This window comes from Suricata suricatta, chromosome 12, assembly GCF_006229205.1.
Source record: "Suricata suricatta isolate VVHF042 chromosome 12, meerkat_22Aug2017_6uvM2_HiC, whole genome shotgun sequence".
NCBI classification, from domain to species: Eukaryota; Metazoa; Chordata; class Mammalia; order Carnivora; family Herpestidae; genus Suricata; species Suricata suricatta.
Window position 1 is genome coordinate 56,057,130 of NC_043711.1, and position 9,325 is coordinate 56,066,454.

At 53.0% G+C, this 9,325-nt stretch overlaps 1 protein-coding gene across 5 annotated transcripts in view; it reads right to left on the reverse strand.

The window, feature by feature from the left end:
• The window catches only part of MGLL (monoglyceride lipase), a 168,803-nt gene that overhangs the window by 68,056 nt on the left and 91,422 nt on the right, over window positions 1-9,325 (reverse strand). The gene's annotated exons all lie outside the window — the stretch shown is intronic.

Here is a 9,325-nt window from a genome sequence, read left to right on the forward strand (position 1 = left end):
CCGGCAAAGTTCCCATCCTACGATGCTTCACTCCCTCGCCTGTAAAATAATAATGAGAATACTCTCTCCCTTGGTGGAGGAGGGGGAGCATGCAGGACAGGCAGGTGACTCGAGCCAAGTTGACTGGGTCCCATCAGAGTGGACTCTAGAGCTTTGGCCTGGGTGGCCAGGAGAAGGAGGCCTCCAATGGCTCCAGTCATCGGGCAAAAGCAGAGGATGAGTCACCCTGACAGAAGAGAGCTGTGTAAAGAAGGGACTCCGAGTCCTAATGCTGTCGCTTGAGTCTTGAATCCAGCCCGACCTGAAGCCAGCATTCTCCCCCAGCCCTGCCTCCTGTTGTGCTGTTGGGGTCGGTCACTGGGTTTTCTGTCACTGGGGATGAGAAGAACCCTAACAGACATACAGCTCTTTCCAGTTTTGTGTGTGATGGTTTTATTTCAATACCCATCCTCGCACAGGCAGTTGGAGTTTGTGTTATGTGGGGGCCGTGTAGTCTCTCCCCCTTTTCTCCATCTGGAAAGCCCCTCCCCCTACTTCCAGACCCAGCCTGACCGTTCCCGTCATCCCAGAAAAGTCTTACAGCTCCCAACAGGCTCTGAGAAGTCTCCACTCTCCTTGGGGGTCCTGCGGCCGCTTTCTGCCCACCTCCCGCACCATTTATAACCTTCTCGAGGACGTCAGAGACTCCCCCGCCCCGTGTTTTAGCTTTCGTGGCTAGCACACTTTGGGGCTCATGGTGGAGACTGCGCAAATGCTGTTTTGAACTAGTGAACGAAGGCTGTGAGGTGTGAAAAGAAACAGCTCTATTTTGCACCCATGATCTGTGCAGGAGAAGCCCCAGGATCTGGCAGCAAAGTGTGGCTGGGCACCCCGTCGCCCTGGGAAGGCTTCAGTGTGACAGGGTGACTCTGGGACACAAACAGTGGCACAAACAGCTGGGACTCATCCCAGCTCGTCCACTAGCCAGAGTCGGACTAGCCATGGTGGGGGGTGATGAAAGGGCATTTAGATGCTCAAACAGACAGTTGTCAAGATTCGTATTCTTGGCATAAGTGCCAAGGGATGCTACAGAGTCCCTTTGGGCAAAGAGTGAACACTGTGAGCAATGCCTATCCATTTGTGGCAAAGATGGGGGAGAGGGAGGAGCGCTGGAGAAGGAGAAGGGCTCTGAATACAAGTCATCCTGTCTCTTGCTTGCCTCCACACTCCCTATGGCCCCCTCCCAGCTCACCTCCCTGCCCTCATAAGAGGCCTCCAGTCATGCTTCAGCAGCCCCTGGTTCCCCCTGCAGCCTTGCCAACTCCCTTTACCAGAAGGCTCTCCCCCAGATCTCCCAAGGCTGTTCTTCATGCAAACATCACCTCAAAGAGGCCTCTCCTCCATCCCACCAGGGGTAGCCTCCCTCCCTTGCGCTTTTCTGACCCCTCACTGGCCCCTCAGCACACAACACATTTCACCATAATTTGTACTGGTTTATAACTGCACATCGCAGTTTGCCATTGTTTTTGCTGGCATGCTTAGTTCCTGGCTCTCTCCTCCACTTCAAGATCAGCTCAAGCATCCAGGAGCCATGCGCACCTTGTTTCCGGAAAAACCAGCGCTGTATCCCAGCCTAGCGGCACCGGGGAGGGGCGGTCAAATGTATGCTAAGGGAACGAACACCTCACTCCAAAGTCTGTTTCCTTTGACAGCTTCTTTTGCCAGGTCGTGTAGGGGCAGAACCGCATGGGTTTATTTTGCCAGACTGCACGTTTTATTTGAATGGGGCACAAAATTCCAGCGTTAACCTCATCTGCCTTTAGCATTGTCCTCCCTGCCCTCTCCCTAAAATCATTTCACACCGTCTCTGTTGCTCCATGGAGCACCTGGCCACCTGCTCTTGGTCGGACATTAACCTGGGCCGGTCACACTTGTCCACCTGATGCTTCTGGGGTCAGCTGGGGGGCTCCCCCTCAGCTACGGAGAAGCCTGGGTGGAACCTCTAACTAGTCATCTCCCATCTGCAAAAGGGCTTTCAGAAGGGATGACGCGGGCACTTTCACGTCCTCTGGGGATGCGGCAGCTGCTGTATTAATTCAGCCCACAGCTAATGCAGACAAGCAAGCCATCGAGCCAGGTCATGCTTCAGTCAGCCCCTCACTGCAGCTGGGTCCGGCGTGGTGGCAGAGGTCTTCAGGGTTTCCCGTAGTGCCCAAAGGAGTGGCACAAGGCCCTGCCATTATGTCTGGGATTGCTTGTTAATCAAGTCTACCCCTGAGACATGATGTGGAGAAATAGTCGGCCTCTGACCCTACAGAAATATCTTTTAATCCAGGGGTTCTCAACTTTCCTACAGCCTGAAGTCACCTGGAGTGCTTTCACAAATTCGGAGGCTAGGCCCCACCCCCAGGAGAACCTCTGGGTTTAACTAGTCTGGGCTAGGAAAGGCTCCCTAGGGGTTCTGAGGTGCAGAACACTTGCTGTCACAGTGTGCGGCTTGGGCGACCGTACTGCTCAGATGCCACGTGGAACTGACCAGTGGCAAGAATGCAGCCAGCAGCCTGGAGGTTTACAGCCACTTTGGTGCCACATACTTCCCCAGGGAACATGCTGGGTAAACCACACGTTCTGGGTGGAGCGATACAGAGGCTGCCAGAGCTTGCTGATGCCTTCCCTTTGGGAATGAAGTGAACTGATGTGGCAGCCCCTGCTGCAGAGAGCGGGGGCTTCTGTGGTGCCTCTCTGCATGGGTGAGGCAGCACCTGCAGGCTGCGCCCCTCCCCCCACCCCTCCCTCATCCCCCGAACCAGACCAGCCACATCAGCAGACACACGTTCGGACAAATGGTCTCTTCCTGGTCTTAAGCTGTCCCTGTGGTAAGGCAGGTGCATTCCGCTCCTGCCTGGGCCCCAGGTCTGATAACTGGGTCTCCCCTCCAGCTCCCCACACCTACTGTTCCCTGGACCCGAGTCTTTGTTCTGGAGAATCTGCCGGGCAAAGTGAAGATCAAATCCCATCACTCCTCTGCCTTAAACCCTTCAGAGACTTCTCGCTGCAAGAGAACAAAGCTACTGCCTCTGCAATAACATGCTCACGTCCCCCTTCCCTCTGCCTGTGGCCTCCTTTCTGATGCTCAGATCTGCCAACTGGGGTGCACTGCTGGGGGGGGTCCTGGTTGGCCAGTTTCCACGTGTAAATGTTCCCTCATGGCCGACTTCAGGTCGTGTCACTGAACATGGACTTGAAGGGCATGCACGCCCCCGCACGCCCTCTCCCACTCAGAGCCTCTGCCCCTGCTGAGGCGGCCACTGGGGACCCCTCCTCTATCTGTACACCATGGCTTGGACTGTCATGGGGATCTCAGGCCTTCTGCGACCACTGCAGTGGAAAGAGTCCCTTGAGCACTTGTGACTGTCCAAAACCACGTGTCCACCACCATGTTCCCTCAGCTCCCCTCCCCCGCAACTAGAATGTGTTCATGAAGGCAGGGGTGTCTTATAAGTTGTTCGGCCCTAGCACGCCCACCTTACCTCTCTGGCCACGCCCCAGCCACGTCCCCTGCTGTGCGTATTTAGGCTGCTTCTCTCTGGGGGAAGGGAAACCCCCAGCCCGAGGCCTTCTGTTGGAGCACCCTCCCTTCACCACTGGGTGCTGACCTCCACTTAGAACTTCTCCTTTGGGGTTTCACAGGTTGTTGTGATTACATTTCTGTTCTGAAAACATCCAGCAGGTAGGAGCGGTGGTTACATAAACATCAAGGTTGCTGGGAGGCTGTCAACAGGGCAAACTGAAGCCCGGATGACTGGGTTCGATTCCCAGCGTCATGGTGGGCGTCACCCCATGGCTCCGAGCCCGAGCTTGCAGGACAGCAGTAACAGGGGACCTTGACTGAGGCCGCCCCAGAATACGGACTCACAGCTCACCAAGTGCTAGGCGCTGGGGACCCAGAGAGGGAGGAAGAGCCTTGTCCCTGCCCTCACAGGGCTCACAGTGTAGCCAGAAAGACAGACGCTCCACAGAGGATACACCTGCAGCTGTGTGTTGTGAGACTGTCCTGGTCACAGACAGAAGGGACCACAGGAAGCTTTATTTGGCTCCTGGGAAGGAAGTGAGGTGGCTGGAGCTATAGGGTCCCAGTAGCACAAAACAGGGGTGGGGGGTGGGAGTGGAGGGTCTCCTTACAGAGGATGGCTCAGAGCACAGCAGTGAGGGGATCTGACTTCTCGAAGCCTCCAGGGCTGCTGTGAGGGCGGAGGGGAGATAAGGGATGATGTTTGTCAAGGAATCTGCAGGCTGGGCTCTCAGCAGTCCGCCCCCCCACCACCCCGCCCCGGCATTCTGCAACCCTCAACAGAACAGGAGCAGAAAATTAGCAGGGCCATTTATGCAGACAAGGCAATACCCACAGCGGCAGAAATTAGGTTGCAGAAGAGGCTGGCGAAGATCTTTTTCCTGGAACTTCTTTAATGGCTGCAGCCCGTGGGGAGACTGTCGTTCCCGGAGAACGGAGAGGGGGAGGCCCGGCCCTGGGAGCAGATGGTCTGCCTGGCGCCCGGCCCTGGGAGGTGGGGCAGCTCCCAGGAAAGCATATGCAGCCCTTGAGATCAACATGCGGCAGAACTTCTCAGATTTATGAACCAGGCTGGTGTGGCCATGCCTCAGCCTCACAAAGTGCAATTTCCCCTCCATCAGAACAACCGTGTCTCCTTGTAGTCCCTCACTTGCTCGTTTCAGTGACTAAACCTTCCTGGTCTCAGTTTGCTCACCTGTCAAATGGGCATAATCCTGCCACCACCAGCCTCAGTGAGCACACTGTCACGCACGTGACCAAATGCATCTGGATGCTTTGGGTCTTCCCGGCACAGAGATGTTAGAGGGCTCTAACTGCCTGCATGAAGCTGTTCCCTCAGATGGCACGGACGGTGCACCTGCAGTCTAGGGCCCTGGCTTTACACTCCAGCCCTCCTAGCAGTGGGTTCCTGGATGTGTGCGAGCCTCAGTTTCCTACCCTGTGTAGGGATGCCTGGAAGATTGGGCTGTGGGGGAGGGGGGGAACCGGCCTACAGCCACCAAAGCCTTGAAAGCCAGGGCCTGATGCTAGAATGAAAGCATTCACCTCCACCAAGGATGCCAGCGCCTGCTGCCTCCAGGACTGTGAGCTTGGCCGGGACCATGCACACCTGCAGGGGAGATCACAACCCCTCTTGCACGAGGCTGTCAGGAGGTGGAAATGAACCCACCTAAAGCACTTAGCGTGGTCTGGTACCGAGTAGAAAACATTAGCTCTTTCCTGCTTGCCCTCTCCCAAAGCAATGGCAAGCTTCATTAAGGGAAGAGCTAAATGCCCAGCGGAAGAGATGTTCTGCTCATTGTATTAGGGGAAATTCCAGCAGCCCAGCATTTGTGGGAGGAAACCCATTTATCGGGTGCACACCATGGACATCCTTCCCACTGGGCAGCAGCTGAGATGGCAAGGTGGGGGTGTTCGGCCCAGGGAGGGGAGGATACTGGCCCCATGGATTTTTATAATGTCCTCAAATGGAGCCGGGGGTAGGGGGATGCCTGTCTGGGGCAGTGCCGGCTGTGAGTCCTCACTCGTCCCCAAAGCATCCCACTCAGGCGACCGGCGGACTCACTTCATCATCCACATCCACCCAGCTCCTCCCTGCCAAGTCTTCTGACTTGAAAAAAATCTCAGCTGGCACGTTGGTCACCGGGCCTGTGAGTGGGACTGGGAGGCTGAGTTGGACCCCTTTCGCGTAACTAAAGCAGGACCCTGACAGGCCCCAGCTGCGAGCCAAGTGTAATGTTTCCCTCCTCTTCCATGGTGCCAGGACGACTTTGTTCCTCTCTGTCTCTGGCAGGCCTCCTGCGGCACAAATAGTGTGCAGCACAGACAGAAATAGAACAAAACCTGCGAAGGGGTCTAAAATTTCATAGGGGGAGCTAGAAATAGACTTCTCATTTGTAAAACAGATCAATAATGCCCAGCTCCCAGGGTCTTTGTCAGAGTTGATTGAGAGAATTTATGGAAAAGAACCCAGCAGGAGGCTTGGTGCAGAGTCAGGCATTACATAATAGCCAACGTGGCAGCTGGTATTTACTTCGGCTAGATGTCAGTCTAAGTGTGTTATGCGCTAACTCATTTTAACCCTCACAACAACCCCAGGAGGCAGGTACAGCTATTTTCCCCAGTTTTCTAATGGGAAAAGTCAGACCCAGAGAGGCTAACCAGCTTGCCCGAAGTCACACAGCCAGGAGGTTTAGAACTCAGCAGAACCTGAACGCAGTCAGGCTGGCCCTCAAGAGCACCTTCCTGACCTCTGCGTGATTGCCTAACAAGAAGAAGATGCCATGGAGTCATGTCACAGGGCACAGTCAGGCGGTCCCCAAAGGCTCCTCACCCCGACCAGCTTATCCCCCTAGTCTCCTGCCCAGCCCGTACACCAATAAAAAAAGGGCATCTGGTTCTTCAGCTCAGCATCTTTGCCCATGCCTATGGTTTGGCTCAAGTTTGAGTCTTGTTCTCTATGAACTCAGAAGCCTTTCCTGGCACCCCAACCCCAGGCTGAGTTAGTAGCTCTCTCCTGAGACCCTACTAACTCTCTGTTCACATCTCTTTTATCCAGTACTCATCAGCATCTAGTGTGAGTAGACCATGAGTTCTCTGAGGACAAGGACCATGTTTTATTGATTCATCCTGGTGTCTTGTCCCTAGCAGCTAGTATGGCCTCTGTTCCATGAATGATGAATGAACGAATGAATGAATGAATGAGTGAGTGAGTGAATGAAGTGGCTCCCGGAAGGTAGACACAGATGTGGGCTGGAACAGTCAGGGGAGCACTCCTGGAGGCTCCTGGAGGCCGACAGATCTCTCCTGCAGCCCCTCCAACTATTTTGAAAGCTCCAGAGTCCCCTAGTAAATTCCCTTTCACTTTGCCTGGCTGAAGACGTTTCTGCTGTTGCAAATGGAGACACAAGACTTCAATCAAGAGCCCAGAGCTGCTACTGGCCCAAAGGAACAGGAGAATGAAGACAGGGGAGGAGGACCTGAACTGGCCATTCAAGGTGATAGAGGACCCATAAGAGGTACCAGGGTGCCCAGCAGGACTCTGAGACTCTGAGGAAGGGGGTGGCCCAGAGGAAGTGGGAGGGGCGGTAGGAGCAACGCTCAACAGAGTGGGGACAGCGGGTATAAGAGCCAGACTGCAGGGGCCCCAGATGCAGGAACAGAACTTAATTACATCCTCCGGGGACTCAGGAGGTGCTGAAGGTTTCTGGGCTAGGATGTGACAAACCAGAGGGACGTATCTACGGCTGGGAGGCAAATTCAAGGTTCAGGAAAACAATGAATTAGATTACTCATCTCTGAAACCCAACCCCATCCTAGTGATTTTTTTTTTGAGGCAGATCCTCGAAAGAGGTATTTTCCAAGGAGAAAATAAAATTAGAACACTTTTTAAAAGGCCACAGAGAAAATTTCCTAAAGAGTTTTTTCAGTTAACGGGTGCCTAGGTGGCTCAGTTGCTTGTGTCCAACTTTGGCTCAGGTCATGATCTCATGGTTCATGGGTTCTGAGCTGTCAGCACAGAGCCTGGAGCTGCTTTGGATTTTGTGTCTCCTTCTCGCTCTGGCTCCCCCCTTCTCATGCTCTATCTCTCTCAAAAGTTAACTAACATTAAAAAAGAAACAATGTTTTCATTTAATATACCTTTTGAAATGTTCGCAGCCCCAAACCCAGAACAGCTGTTTCGAACATATTCACCTCAAATGCTGCTGTCTGCCCCCCAAATCCCATTTGTTTATTTATTTATTTATTTATTTATTTATTATCAAAACCCTGTAAAACAGAAGAGCTTGTCTAAGCAGAGAAGACATTCCATATGGATTACAGAAAGTAGATAAAGCGAATGTCCCCTGATTAGCAGCAGCAGTGCTAACAGATTTACACAAAGAGGCAGCATGAGGTGGGCTAGAGCCTGGGAGTCACTCTCTGGACTTGGATCCTGAGTCTGACCCTCACTAGCCATAGGCCTCGGACAAGGGACTCAGCCTCTCTCAGTCTCAGTTTCCTCATCTGTGAAATGGGCACCAAGAACAGAACCTACTTCCCAGGGTCCTGAGGATCAGGTCAATAACCCCTACAGTCCAGGTGAGCCCATGGTTTTACCTCACCACTCATGGTCTAACCGGAACTTAAAACTGCACCATCTTACAAATTAGGGGCTAAACACAGAGATGTTAAGTGGTGATCTGCAAGGGAGGAAAATTTGATTGGAGGAAACTCTTTCTTACCCAGGATCTTAAATTCCGACGATCTCACAGGTGAGGGAAATGGGGTGCTCTTCATGTTTTTAAGGGGTTAAGGCTATGAATGGCTTGTGTTTGGAGGGGCCTTCACAAAGGACATTGGTAACCCCCCAAACTGGCTGGAGATTACTTATTGGAGATCTGCTTCTATTTTTACAATCCTGAAATAAAAGTACTGAGTCATTCGTTCATTCATCAGTGATTTGCTAGACCAGCTATGTGTCAAGTCATCCAAGGATCCTATGAATAAAACAGTCCCACTGCTTCATGAAGGGAGGTCAGAGTGGAAACAACCTCTCACCTCCCTGTGGCCTAAGGCATAGCCTCCCCACTCCATCCGTGGCTCTCTGGTTTGGTGCCCCTACTCTGCCCTATTTCCATCTACCTGCCCGCTTCCTGTGTGACTCTAGCCTGAAGCCTGCAGTCCTCCCATACGGGCTCCCTCATGCCATACTACCCCTAGAGCCCACTGTGGGGGTGGGAACACTGCGTCCCACTCTGTCGTGACCCAGGCCCTGGGCCTCCGTGCCACCCATTTTTCCCTTCCCCACTGGAAAGCCCTGCCGGGGTTCCCCAAGTACACACTTAAGGGTGGCTGGCTGAACACCTGGTCTGTCTTCCTCTTCCTTTCGATGGAGCATGCTGTCTCAAGACCCAAATGCTCCCAGAGATGGAAGATCAGGGAGCGTGGAGGCCACTGAGCCTTATTGCCACACTGTGTGCGTTCTGAGCTTTACCTCCCAACAGGAGCTGGCTTGGGGACCGTCTCAAAGATCAGAATCCTAGAAGAGTCACAAGCTCATCCTGAGCCCTACCCGCCCCAGGAACCACCCCTCCCTCATCCTCTCCTTGTTTTCTTTGTGTCTGTGCCCCTATTTTATTTTATTTTTTTATTTTTTTCTGTTTATTTATTTATTTTTTAACATATGCAATTATTTTCCATCATTTACACTACAGTAGTTACAATTACAGTCCAGACAGAAAAGCAAAGTAAAAAATCAAACCCCCAACTTCTATTTCATGTAATTAGACTTAT